Source organism: Hyperoodon ampullatus (genome assembly GCF_949752795.1).
Source record: "Hyperoodon ampullatus genome assembly, chromosome: 16".
NCBI classification, from domain to species: Eukaryota; Metazoa; Chordata; class Mammalia; order Artiodactyla; family Ziphiidae; genus Hyperoodon; species Hyperoodon ampullatus.
This window is the reverse complement of record NC_136929.1, coordinates 67,119,756-67,133,830: the sequence shown is the minus strand read 5'-3', so window position 1 is coordinate 67,133,830 and position 14,075 is coordinate 67,119,756. Positions and strand designations below refer to the sequence as shown.

Here is a 14,075-nt window from a genome sequence, read left to right as displayed (position 1 = left end):
TCTGGCAGAAGTGATTCTGTTAGTTACAGAAGAACATCTAGAATATGGCCAGGATTTTATTTGACAGACTGTCCTGGTGTCTCAAGTATAAGATAGATTTAAGAAAACTTTATTATTTGAATTTAAAGTAAAATTATAACATAATGTCTTTAAAAATAGTTAACACTCTCCTTAAAAAAACTAAAAATAGAGCTACCCTATGACCCAGCAATCCCATTACTGGGCATATACCCAGAGAAAAGCATAATTCAAAAAGAGTCATGTACCACAATGTTCATTGCAGCACTACTGACAATAGCCAGGACATGGAAGCAACCTATGTGTCCAACGACAGATGAAGAAACGAAATTGAGTTATTTGTAGTGAGGTGGATGGACCTAGAGTCTGTCATACAGAGTCAAGTAAGTCAGAAAGAGAAAAACAAATACCGTATGCTAACACATATATATGGAATCTAAAAAAAAAAAAAAAAAAGGTTCTCAAGAACCTAGGGGCAGGACAGGAATAAAGACGCAGATGTAGAGAATGGACTTCAGGACATGGAGAGAGGGAAGGGTAAGCTGGGACGAAGTGAGAGAGTGACATGGACATATATACACTACCAAATGTAAAATAGATAGCTGTTGGGGAACTACTGCATAGCACAGGGAGATCAGCTCAGTGCTTTGTGATCACCTAGAGGGGTGGGATAGGGAGGGTGGGAGGGAGGGAGACACAAGCAGGAGGGGATATGGGGATATATGTATATGTATAGCTGATTCACTTTGTGGTACAGCAGAAACTAACACACCATTGTAAAGCAATTATACTCCAATAAAGATGTTAAAAAAATAGTGAACACTCAATATTTGTTTCTTATAATAATAGCAATACCACCACATCTAACATTTATTAAATATTTATTGTGTGCTAGGCACCATACTAAGAACATTACATGGGTTATTTTGTTTAACATTCAGAACATCTCTATTAAGGTTGATACTGAAATTTTTTTTCATATTACAATGAAGAAATTGAAGATTTCCGAAGTTAAGTGAAACTTAGATAGTATCACACAACTTGTACAAATAGAAGCAGAGTGTGTCAATCAGGGTTCTCTAGAGAAACAGAAAAGAACCAATAGGATATATGTAAGACTTAGATATAGATAAGATATAGCTATGGATATGAATATGGATATGGGTATAGATATATATATATATAGATTTATTTTAAAGAATTGGCTCACATGCTTATGGAACCTGGCAAGTCTGAAATCTGTAGGGTGGGCTGGCAGGCTGGAAGCGTAGGCAGGATTTCTGTCTTGGGGCAGAAATCCTTCTTCTCCAAGAAGCCTCAGTCTTTTCTCTGAAGACCTTCAACTGATTAGATGAGCCACACCCACATTATTAAGAATAATATCCTTTACTTAAAGTCAACTGATTATAGATGTTAATCACATCTACAAAATACCTTCACAGCAACATCTAGACTAGTATCTGATGAAACAGCTGAGCACATAGCCTAGCCAAGTTGACGCAGAATTTAACCTTAAGACAGTACAATAGCACGAACGTTTTGCCCTAGCTATAGACCTTGTCTCTCTTTTTGTGTCATCCGAATTGGATTTATCTACTCAGTTATATATAGTGAGGACTATAACATTATATTGCTAATAATTCAACTGGTATAATGCAGGATATTGCCTTAAATGTATAAAGCTGTACATGGTTTGGTTTTAATATTTCACCAGATAATTAAAATACAGCTAAAGGACAGACTTCCGTAGTGACAGTCATATGGTAACGTGTCGAATGCATCCTCTGCTCAGCTTTCCCTTTATGGTAGCTCATTAGGTAGACGGGAAGACTGGCAACAGGACCCCTCAGAAGAACAGGTATCCTTTGTCCTTTTCTGCACAATAACTCCCAGTGCTGATTAACTGAAAAACACACAATCAGTCTATTATCATCCTTTACTAAGTGGGACACTGAACTCTAATCTTTCTTAGTATTTGATTAATTAAGAAGGCTCAGTTGTTGGACTGCTTCTCCTTTTTGTCTTATTCACTCTCTAGGCAATTTTATCTAGTCTCATGGCTTAAAAAAATACCAATATGTCAGTAACTCCCAAATTCTCCAGATCTCTCTCCCTTATCTCCAGACATGTATATCTTCCTACTTGGTATCTTCCACTCGGATATCTAGTTGTCATCTCACACTAACGATGATAGAACTGAGCTCCTGAGATTTTCTCCCAAACCAGTTCTTCTTGCAGTCATCTCCTTCTTAGACATGGGGAACCCCAGCCTTGCAGTTGCCCAGGCCATAATTGTTGCTCTTATCCTTAACTACTCTCACACATCCCATATTGAGCCCTTCAGCAAATCTTATTGATTCTGCCATAAAAAAAAAACCCAGCATTTGACTGCTTTTCACCATTATCTTTGATATCGCCTTGATCCACGACACCATCATTTCTCACTTGACTTACTGCAGCCTTACTTTCAGCAGTCTTCCTGCTTCTCCCCTTGTCCTCCTAAAGTCCATTCTCAGCATAGCGGTGTGGGTGACCCTTACTGAAATGTAGAACCCTTTGCTCCTCTGCTCAGGAACCTCCAGAATTATACTGTGCAAGAAGGTAACCACTAGTCAGATGTGGCTATACAAATTTAATTAATTAAAAAATTAACTTAATTAAAAATTTAGTGCCATACCTGCACTAACCACATCCAAGTACTCAACAGCTGCATGTGTCTCGTGGTTCCCATATTAGACACCACAGAACATTTCTATCATTGCACAAAATTCTATTGAACAGTGCTGCTCCAGAGACTTCCCATGTCACTGAAAGAAAAAACCTACAAGGACAAAGAAATGTAGAATGGTCAGAGAAGTCCATTCTGATGAGGAACCATTTGAACAAAGAGCTGTCTGAGCATCTCAAGCAGAGAGAACAGCATACAAAAGAAGGAAGTGCTTGGCCTGTTCATAAAATAGTCAGAGGCCAGTATGGCTGCAATGGAGCGAGCCATGGGGAGGGAAGGTACTGTCATCTGGCCTCCGTTAGCTCTTTGACCTGCTTCTGCTATTACTCTCCCCTTGTACTTTTTGTTCCAGTCACTGTAGCTTCCTGCTGTTCTTCAAGTTTGCAGGATATGCTTGCTCTGTTTGGAATGCTTTCTTACAAAAAACCCATGTGGCTAGCTCTCCCGCTTTGTTCCAGCTTTAATTCAAATGTACTTTCTCAAAAAAGTATTCTGTAGCCACCCTGTCTAAAATTCTACTTCTTCCTCCAAATATTTAGTACTACATTCCTCTGCTTTATTTTTCCTTTTTCAAAATTTTATTACTAACATGCCGTATATTTTACTTATTTAGTAGTTGCATTGTTTTTGTTTACCACTAGAATGCAAGCTCTGTAATGGAAGTGATTTTTATCTCTTCTGTCCACAGTGTTATCCCTAGCACCTAGAATAATGCCTGATGCACAGCAGGTGCTAAATAAATGTTTGTTGAATAAATTAATAAATGAATGCTTGGTATATATCCTTTGATACAGTGATGCTACTGGTAATGGAATGGAAAAACAACTTAGTCTATTGTCTATGACACTTTTATATTTTAACTGAAATAATTTGATTAAATGACAAAAAGTACTTACCCTTGCATGAAATGACAGCTCAAGCTCATCTAGAAAACAGGATGAACAGTTTCTACTTCATTGGGTTATTTTAATGGTAAAATGAAATGTTATGTGCAAAATGCTTAGCACAACGTATGGCACATAGTAGATGTCTCATATTTGTTAGTCACATTTTTTTTTTCTTTTTGTGGTACGCGGGCCTCTCACTGTTGTGGCCTCTCCCGTTGCGGAGCACAGGCTCCGGACGCGCAGGCTCAGCGGCCATGGCTCACAGGCCTAACCGCTCCGCGGCACGTGGGATCTTCCCGGTCCGGGGCACAAACCCGTGTCCCCTGCCTCAGCAGGCGGACTCTCAACCACTGCGCCACCAGGGAAGCCCTGTTAGTCACTTTTTATGTTAGGCAGCTCTTTACAAAGAGCCTTTTCTTAAAAGACTTAATTTTTTAAGAGTAGTTTTAGGATTAAAACAAAATTGAGTGAAAGGTACAGAGATTTCCCATATACTCCCTCCCCCATACATGCGGAGTTTCCCCCCATCAATGTCTCCCACCGGAATGGTTCGTTAGGGATGAATCATAATCACCCAAAAGTGTAATCACCCAAAGTTCATAGTCTATCTTAAGGTTCACTCTTGGTTTTGTATATTCTATGGGTTTAGACAAATATGTGATGACATATATCCATCATTATAATATCATACAGGGTAGTTTCACTGCCCTAAAAATCCTCTTCGCTCTGCTCTTTCCTCTCACCCCATCCCTGGCAATCACTGATCTTTTTATTGTCTCCATAATTTTGCCTTTGCCAGAATGTCATATAGTTGGAATCATATAGTATGTATCCTCTTCAGATTAGTTTCTTTCATGTAGTCATGTGCAAGTTTTTTCATGGCTTGATAGCTCATTTCTTTTAGTGCTGCATAATATGCTAGTGTCTGGATGTATCACCGTTTATTTATCCATTCACCTACTGAGGGGCTTCTTGGTTGCTTCCACATTTTGGCAGTAATGAACAAAGCTGCTGTAAACATCCATATGCAGGTTTCTTTGTGGACATAAGTTTTCAACTCCTTTGGGTAGATACCAAGGAGCGCAACTGCTGGCTTATATGGTAAGAGTATGTTTATTTTATGAGAAACCACCGAACTGTCTTCAAGGTGGCTGCAAGGTTTTGCATTCCCACCAGCAATGAATGAGAGTTCCTGTTGTTCCACATCCTCACCAGCATTTGCTGTTATTGGGGTTCCAGATTTTGGGCATTCTCATAGGTGTGTTGGGGTATCTAGTTGTTTTAATTTACATTTCCCATAATGTGGAATATATTTCCTATGCTTATATCATCTGTATATCTTCTTTGGTAAGGTGTCTGTTAAGGTCTTTGGTCCATTTTTTAACCCGGTTGGTTGTTTTCTTATTGTTGAGTTTTAAGTTTTCTTTAATAGTCCTTTATGTCAGCAGTCCCCAACCTTTGTGGCACCAGGGACCAGTGTCGTGAAAGACAATTTTTCCATGGAACCGGGGGAGGCGGGGGATGGTTCAGGCGGTAATGCGAGCGACGGGGAGCCGCAGATGAAGCTTTCTCGCTTGCCCACCGCTCACCTCCTGCTGTGCGGCCCTGTTCCTAACAGGCCACGGACCAATACTGGTCCACAGCCTGGGGGCTGGGGACCCCTGCTTTATGTCATGCGTCTTTTGCACATATTTTCTCCCAAACTGTGACTTGTCTCTTCATTCTCTTTACAGTGTCTTTTGTAGAGCAGAAGCTTTTAATTTTAATGCAGTCCAGCTTATCTGTTATTTCTTTCATGGATTATATCTTCAGTGTTCTAGATTTTCTCCTATGTTATCTCTAGGAGTTGCATGTTACATTTAGCTCAGTGATTCATTTTGAGTTACGTTTTGTGAAGGGTGTAACATCTGTGTCTCGGTTTATTTTTTTGCACGTGGATGTCCAGTCGTTCCAAAACCATTTGTTTAAAAGACTGTCTTTGCTCCGTTGTATTGCCTTTGCTCCTTTGTCAAAGATCAGTTAACTATATTTATAGGAGTCTATTTCTGGGCTCTCTGTTCTGTTCCATTGACCTATTTGTCTGTTCTTTCACCCATACCACATTGTCCTGGTTACTGTAGCTTTATAGTAGTTCTTGAAGTCAAGCAGCATTAGTCCTCCAGCTTTGTTCTTCTCCTTACAAAGAGTCTTTTAAAGTAGTTTCCCATGCCACTTAGTCACCCTCTAACTTGAAATATACAGTTATAATTTATTTATTTTATTCATTTAATGAGCAGATAGCTCTTCAGCTCCTATTTGTGCTAGCATAGTGGTGAGCAAAACTGACTTGTTCCCTGCCCTAACATAACTAAATTATAGGCTAGTAGAAGTGGCTGATGCTAAACAAATAATTATAGAAATAAAAGATGTTAATAACAAACTTTGGCAAATGCTAGGAAAGAAAATATAGGGTACTGTGAAAGAGAGAGTATAGCAGAGGATCTTTATTTTAGATTAGGGATTCAGGGAAGACTTTCGAAGAAGGTCAGTTTAAGCTAAGTGCTGAAGGGATGAGAAGGGGATCGTCAGCAAAGGGTAGGGTGTAGAACGTTAAGGAGAGAAATATTACAAAGACTCAGAGTGTAGAAATAATAAAATGAACAGAAAGGGGGCTACTATGCCTAGAGCTTAGTGAGCGATGGGGATAGTGGCTTGAGGTGAGGCTGGAGAGGAACATATGAGCCAGGTGATTTAAAGCCTTGTAGATCATGTTAAGGATTTGTGACTTTATCCTAAGTGGCATGGAACACAGTGAAGGGTTTTGAGTGGAAGAGTAACATGATCTGATTTATGTTTAAAAAGATTGGTCTGGCTGCTTTATGAAGACATATGCTAGAAGAAATAGGAAAGTATGGTCACCCAGTTTATAGCTGAGTTCACATGTCACCCTTGCTATGGCATTTCCTGGGTTCTCTAACTTTCCTAAGCCTGCCTCCTCACATTTTGTTGTTATTATCTGTATTGCAATTATCTATAATATATCACTTAATATTTTATAGCAATGTGAATGTGCCTGTCTCTTCCAATAGACTTGTAGCTTCCTAAGTGGATGGATTGAATAGTACTTATATTTACAGCCTTGTTCTTAAATATATGTTAAATCTGAAGGAATTTCATCTCTGTCATGTTCTACTTCCTGTTTTACAAAAAAATGCTTAATTTTAAAATATAATTCTTTTTAATTTTATCTTTTGACTCAGTGATGCTGCTGGCTCTAACATATTTTAGCTTTTGAATTAATATAATGTTATTGATCTATATTTCTTCTCTGAGGAAAAACTAGAGTTGGATAGCTTTTTAAAAATGCATATTCAAGAATTAATTCTGTTACATAATACTTAGTATTTACAAACAGTTTTCCCTTATCTATTTTATGTTTTTGGATCATACTTCCTATGTCTTAAACTACATAATGCAAATTTTAAAATGGGCAAAGGACCTGAATAGACATTTTTCCAAAGAAGATATACAAATGGTTAACAGGTACATGAAAATGTGCTCAGCATCACTAATCATTAGGGAAATGCAAATCAAAGCCACAATGATGTATCACCTCACATCTGTCTGAATGGCCATCATCAGAATGATAAGAGATAACAAATGCTGGAGAGGACAGGTAGAAAAGAGAAACCTTGTGCAATGCTGGTGGCAATGTAAATTGGTGCAGTCACTATGGAAAATGCTATGGAGGTTGCTAAAAAATTTAAAAATAGAACTATCGTATGATCCAGCAATTCCACTTCTGGGAATATATCTGGAGGAAACAAAAATACTATGTTGAAGAGATATTTGTACCACCATGTTCATAGCGGTACTATTTACAATTGTCAAGGTGTGGAAACAACCTAAGTGTCCATCAATGGATGAATGGACAAAGAAGTTGTGGTATACACATATACAATGGACTATTATTCAGACATTAAAAAACAAGGAAATCCTGCCATTTGCAATAATGTGGATGGACCTAATATTATGCTGAGTGAAATAAGTCAGACAGCGAAACACAAATACTGTTTGATCTCATTTGTATGTGGACCCAGGAAAAAAAAGAAAAAAACAAATTCATAGAGAAAGAGATCAGACTTGTGGTTACCAGAAACAGGGTTTGAGGGCAGAGGGAATTGGATGGAGGCAGTCAAAAAGTACAAACCTCCAGTTATAAGATAAATAAGTACTATGAATGTAATGTACAATATGATGACTATGTTAAGACTGCTGCATGGTATATGGGACAGTTACGAGAGGAGATCCTAGGAGCTCTTGTCACAAGGAAAAGAAAAACATTTTTTTCCATTTTCTTTTCTTTGCTTTTTGTATCTAAGATGATGGATGTTAACTCATTGTGGTACCATTTCATAATATATGTAAGTCAAATAATTATGCCATACACCTTGAACTTACACAGTGCTGTTTGTCAGTTATTGATATATCTCAATAAAACTGGGGGGAAAAACTTCATAAGCCATAACAACTTAAATTAAAATCAGGAGATTGTCAGGACTTCCCTGTTGGTCCAGTGGTTAAGACTCTGCGCTTCCATCGCAGGGGGCATGGGTTCGATCCCTGGTTGGGGACTAAGATCCCACACACCTTGCGACTCAGCCAAAAAGATTAAAAAAAAGAAAAAAACGAGGATGTACTAGGCCCTTGAGTAAAGTAATACCCACACAACACACGCGCACATACACACAGTCGCAATTTTTAGTGTGCATTTTCATATAAGTATTACTATTGAGATTTTGTTTTCATTAGGATGTTGGTAGAAACTCACATTTATTTAGTGCAGCTATGTATCGGCAGTAACTTTGCTGATACTTCGCATCTAATGCGTTATTTTCATTCTAACAACACTGTAAGGTAAATATTATTTTTCCCATTTTGCAGCTAAGAAATGTGAGTCTCAAAGAGAAGTTGAATAGCTTTCCCAGTGTTACATAGCTAAATAGTAGGGACAGGATTTGAATCTAGATCTGTCTAACCCTAAAGCCCATGTTCATTCCAATGATGAAATTAATTACTAGTTATTGTATTCGTTATAAATATTATCAATTGGAATAATGAAATAAAGAGAACTAATACAACTGATACATATAAGTGAATTAAGTTTTACTAGATGTATTTTTTTTAATTATACAGTTTTAAAAATCCTTATGTATATGTACTAAATGTACTGTTCTCTAATAAAGATTATGAAGTACTCAGAAGGGAAAAAAAGAAAAAATTTCCAACAATTTTCAAGTAGTTTAAAGTGTCAAGATTTAAATTAGGAATGTGCTCTATAGTCAATGAAAGTTGTTGTTACAAGTTGTGTTGCCAAGATATTAGTAGGTACTGGGTTAGACTAAACAGTCTACTAATTGTGAGCTCGTTAACACTGTGAGATCTTAGACATGGCCAAAATATATATTTCCAATCCCCAACAAATTTCATCTCTCCTATGTCAGCAGTACACCTACATGCTTTCTTCTTCCAAGCACTGAAAATGGTTAGAATATGGATTCTTCCAGGGTTGTATATTGCTGGGTAGTTTCATCAAGGCAAAGGAGCAAGAATATTAAGATACAAGTAAGAAAATAGTTGAAGTGATAGAGTGGTAAGTGATAGACAATCTAGGATAGTTAAGGAAGAGAAGTAACGAAAGAAGGGGATTGAAACAGAAAATAATGGAGTCAAGAAAACAAGAGTTGATGAACTGAAAGGATGGGAAGCTCTAGGATGTTTGAATTTAAGATTTATGAAATAACATCAATACAAGGTTAACAAATCTAGAATGTGGTCATGAAAATAGTCAAGTGGAGTCAGGTTGAAAATTATAGTAATGAGGAGATCATTTAAACTGAAAGGTTGTAATCTTGCATGTGACACTTATGTTGAATTACCCAAGATAATTCCAGTATTTGGGATGGAAAGGAAGATTGTGAGCATCTTCTAAGTCTTCAGTAAATAAAAGGAAAAGCCTGGGAGGCTGATAGAGTACTCCAAATGGGGAAAGGACCAAGGTGCTTAAAGGAGTCTCAAAGTTCATCTTCCCTTAAATAAAAAAAATATATATATATATGTATGTGTGTGTGTGTATATATATATATATATATAGAGAGAGAGAGAGAGAGAGAGAGAGAGATGATGGCAAAACTTTAACAGCCTGTCAGATCATTTTCCCTGATAGAATTCTAATTCAGATCATAAATGTAAGTACAATGAATTGAAAAGACTAGATGATTTTAGATCAGTAGGGATTGTATGGGTCAGGACCAGAAATGCCTGTTATTTGGATGCGAAGGTGATCAAGCTGAAACCTATATGACCCAATTGATTACCAATATCATTCTGCTGCTGTTTTTCCTAAAATATATAGATTTTTTAAAAAATTAGTATGATTATTTTAGTAAGTCTCTTCAAAGTTAAGACACTGTAAAATGCTTAATATAGCAGTAGAATGACATAAAATACACAAATGATAATAATGAAGAAAATCAATAAGCAAATATAAAGTAACAAATCTCACAAAAATTAGACTACTTTCTCAGGCATGCAAGTCATTATTTTTAAAATAAAAATTAGTGTTTTGAATCTCCACAGTAACAAAACTTCTCCTTGGCTAATAAATGGCATAAAGTTTAAAATTTTTGACCATTTGCAGCAAGTGCCTAGAGTTAAAGTGAGATTATCACAGTCTCTCAGTCCTTTATTTGGCTGCTAATTAAAATATCCATATACCAAACTGTAGAAAATATTTTTCAAGCAGTAACATCTGGTATCTTGGCAGATGGCAATTTTGTTGGAATCATTGGAGATAGTACATTATTAGGCCATTGAGAAAACTTTCTGGACTCCTTTGATGTGATTGTTTTTATAAGCTTGCTTTTTGGTTTAGACATTTTTACTTAAATATCATTACATTCCCTAAAATAATATGTTCAACTCATTGACTTTTTAAAATGCATAAAAAGGCATAAAAACATTTTTACAAACATTAGGAATTTGAATTCCAATAGTATTTTTCTCAACAAATATCCCCTTTTTATAACTGCATTTTTTTTGTTGTTACAAATGAAATGAATAGTTTATAGTGATATTGCTCTATATTGTATGCACACTAAAATTTTATGCATTAGAATATGAAGTATTTTTTATATTTGTGTTTATAAGTAGTTTAGTGTCTTTTGTCAATTATAAGGGTTGCCTGTTTAGTTGGAAAGTGCCATTGCCCTAGAGTGCTGTATTTTGAAGTCATCTGTCATGGATACAATGTAGAGAGAGAAGACTATTTATGTTTATGGCATTTTAAGTAACTGAGTTAAACCCTTTGGAATATAGAGAAATGGCTTATTTACTGTCATCACTGTTCACTTAATCTTGTGACCCTGACATGATAGCATTCCCATAAATCTCCCTGTGGGTAGTTCAATAAAACAGATGAACATCAAAATGTAATGATTGTCTCAGCTTTAGGAATTAACTGTGTAATGGAATAAATATGGCCCAGATAGTGATACTACAGAAGCATTTTACCACTCCCTTTCTCTAACAAGTAATGCTAGAAAATAATTATTTATTATAATTTATATTCTATTTTCAGATAGTATTTGCAGTATCTAATAGTCATGAGAGAAAAAGAAAATAGATCCAAATAATATGTATATTGTTACTTTTTTAAAAGCAGTTTAAATTTTTTAGCATATTTAAGATTATTAATATAATAAAATTGGTTTTTACAATGATGTTTTAATATAGCTTGATTTTATATTGTGTTTTCATTGCATTATACCCCTGTGTTAATTTTTTTCTATATGCACTTTTTAAATATTTGAAATTATATAACTCCTCAAACATAGTCTCAACGTCAGTAGTTTTTTTATCCCACCCTTTTTTTTTTTTTTTTTTTGGCGGTACGCGGGCTTCTCACTGCTGTGGCCTCTCCCGTTGCGGAGCACAGGCTCCGGATGCGCAGGCTCAGCAGCCATGGCTCACGGGCCCAGCCGCTCCGCGGCATGTGGGATCTTCCCAGACCGGGACACGAACCCGCGTCTCCTGCATCGGCAGGCGGACTCGCAACCACTGCGCCACCAGGGAAGCCCTATCCCACCCTTTTTATAAGCAACTAGTGTCACATTCCAGGAAAAAGAAAACTGAAGACATTGAGGCATTCAAGAAAAAAAATTAACATGCCACACTACAATAAATTAATGGAAGAAACTAAAAGAACCTAACACTTCTCACTGTACTATATATCAGAGACCATCTCCACAAACCAGAAGAAAATCCACCTTTTCTTCAACATTTTGAAAAAGTAAATGCTATTAACGCTCTCATTGCTTAGATAATAGATCTATAGAATAAAATGATCTTAAAGAAGTTACATTTGTCTCCCAACAACTTCCGTATATAAAAAACTTTCTGTCAGTTTTGTTTGGTGTGGTAAAACCTTTAATCCTCTTTTCAAATAGGATTTTGTACTTTGGCTACTATTAATCCAATTTGCATGGTAATGATAAATTCTAAACACCAAAAGTGTGCTATATAATGTAAAATCTATGGGAAAAAGTAATAATATTTATGTTTTTATACAAAGATTATTTTAGAAATATAACAAATCTCTGACACAAACCCTCATAAGCATTTTAGTAGCAATCCAAGAAGGAAACAAAGAAAATGAAACTCTGAAGCTTGTCAGAAAAGACCAATTACTAATATGATACAAGTCCCCAGAAAAATAAGATGAATCATATATCTTTACTAATTGAATCTTAGACCACTAGCATCAGGTTGAAAACAATCTTCCATGAAGAGAAGGCGGATGTGTATCATTAAAGAAATGGTCAGCTCCTTTACTTTAGGTGTAGACAACTGAGCCCTAAGAAGACTTTCTTCTGTTTTAATAGCCTTTCAAGCTAATATAAGCCCTAAAATCTTGGTTCATATGTTTTGTTTTTGTTTTTTTGTTTTTTGTTTTTAATTTGGCTGCGTTGGGTCTTCGTTGCTGCGCGCAGGCTTTCTCTAGTCACGGTGAGCAGGGGCTACCCCTCGTTGTGGTGCTTGGGCTTCTCATTGCGGTGGCTTCTCTCGTTGCGGAGCTTGGGCTTCTCATTGCGGTGGCTTCTCTCATTGCGGAGCTTGGGCTCTAGGCACGTGGGCTTCAGTAGTTGTGGCTCCTGGGCTCTAGAGCGCAGCCTCAGTAGTTGTGGTGCACGGGCTTAGTTGCTCCGTGGCATGTGGGATCTTCCTGGACTCGGGATCGAACCCATGGCCCCTTCATTGACAGGCGGATTCTTAACCACTGCGCCACCAGGGAAGTCCCCAGTTCGTATGATTTTTCTAGAAGCTACAAATGGTAATGTCTCTTTGTAAACAGTCTTAAGACAGAAACTTTCTTTCAGGTGAGGTTCTTTTCTGTTATCATTATTCAGTAAATAGTTACCAAATTGCAGTCAAACACTCTATATATGAAGATACTGTTCAGAGCCAGGGAATGAGGTGTTCCATAAAGAGGATTTTTATGCCTTTTGAGTCTTAACATAAATCTTAAAATTGCCTATGACTGGCTTTTGTATGAAGGAAGACATTTGAGGGCTAGGCAATAAAATATGCCAAATATAAACCATCAAATAGGCATTTTTAAAGCTTATAAACTAGATTTATCCAACTGAAGAGCTGAGCATGTTTTAGTGCACTTTAAGATACATTATTAAGCAGTAAGTTAACAAACATACGAAAAAGACAAGCAGCAAAATACCTTGTTAACTTCTTTAGGAGCAGTCATTACGAATATGATAATTAAATAGATAACTACAATTTTCACCTTTCAGTAGATTTGATGGTGTCATGGTCAGAGTTATGTGAGCATTAGTTGCAAGTATTACTAGTTCAAGGGCACTTAACTGATGAGGACCTTGTAATTGTTCCCTTGAGGAAGAGATGATACTTAGTTTAAAATAAAATTGATAAAATCAGTTGGTTTTTATGTAAATCTGTGTCACATATAGGTCTTTTTAATCCATATCAGAAGTGAGATTTTTCTTCTCTGGTTTAACCTAGTAACTTCTTATTTACCATATCCCAGATCACTTTCATGAAACTTCAACTTTGGTCCAATCGGATTTGATCTGTAAAATAGTAGTCATCTCACAACCTTACACACTCTCCTGACCCAAACTCTGTGACTACTCTCTGCTCTTCTAATTTTGGTATATAATCCAGGACCTAGAGAAATAAATTACCTCAGATTTGTCACTTTGTATTTCTTGAATTTCTTCAATATCTATTCTGTCCAACTTGAAACCATGCCATTAAAATGGTTTTCACTTTGGAATTACAGTTTCATCCATCTTCCTGCAACCCAAGATTACTTGTTTTTATTCTGGATATGTATCATTGGGTTGGCCAAAACATACATTCAGTGTTTT

The 14,075-nt window shown here is 36.6% G+C and overlaps 1 protein-coding gene across 3 annotated transcripts in view; it reads left to right on the top strand.

The window, feature by feature from the left end:
- Positions 1-14,075, top strand: part of NBEA (neurobeachin) — a gene marked incomplete at both ends in the record, with an annotated part of 605,261 nt that overhangs the window by 302,368 nt on the left and 288,818 nt on the right. The gene's annotated exons all lie outside the window — the stretch shown is intronic.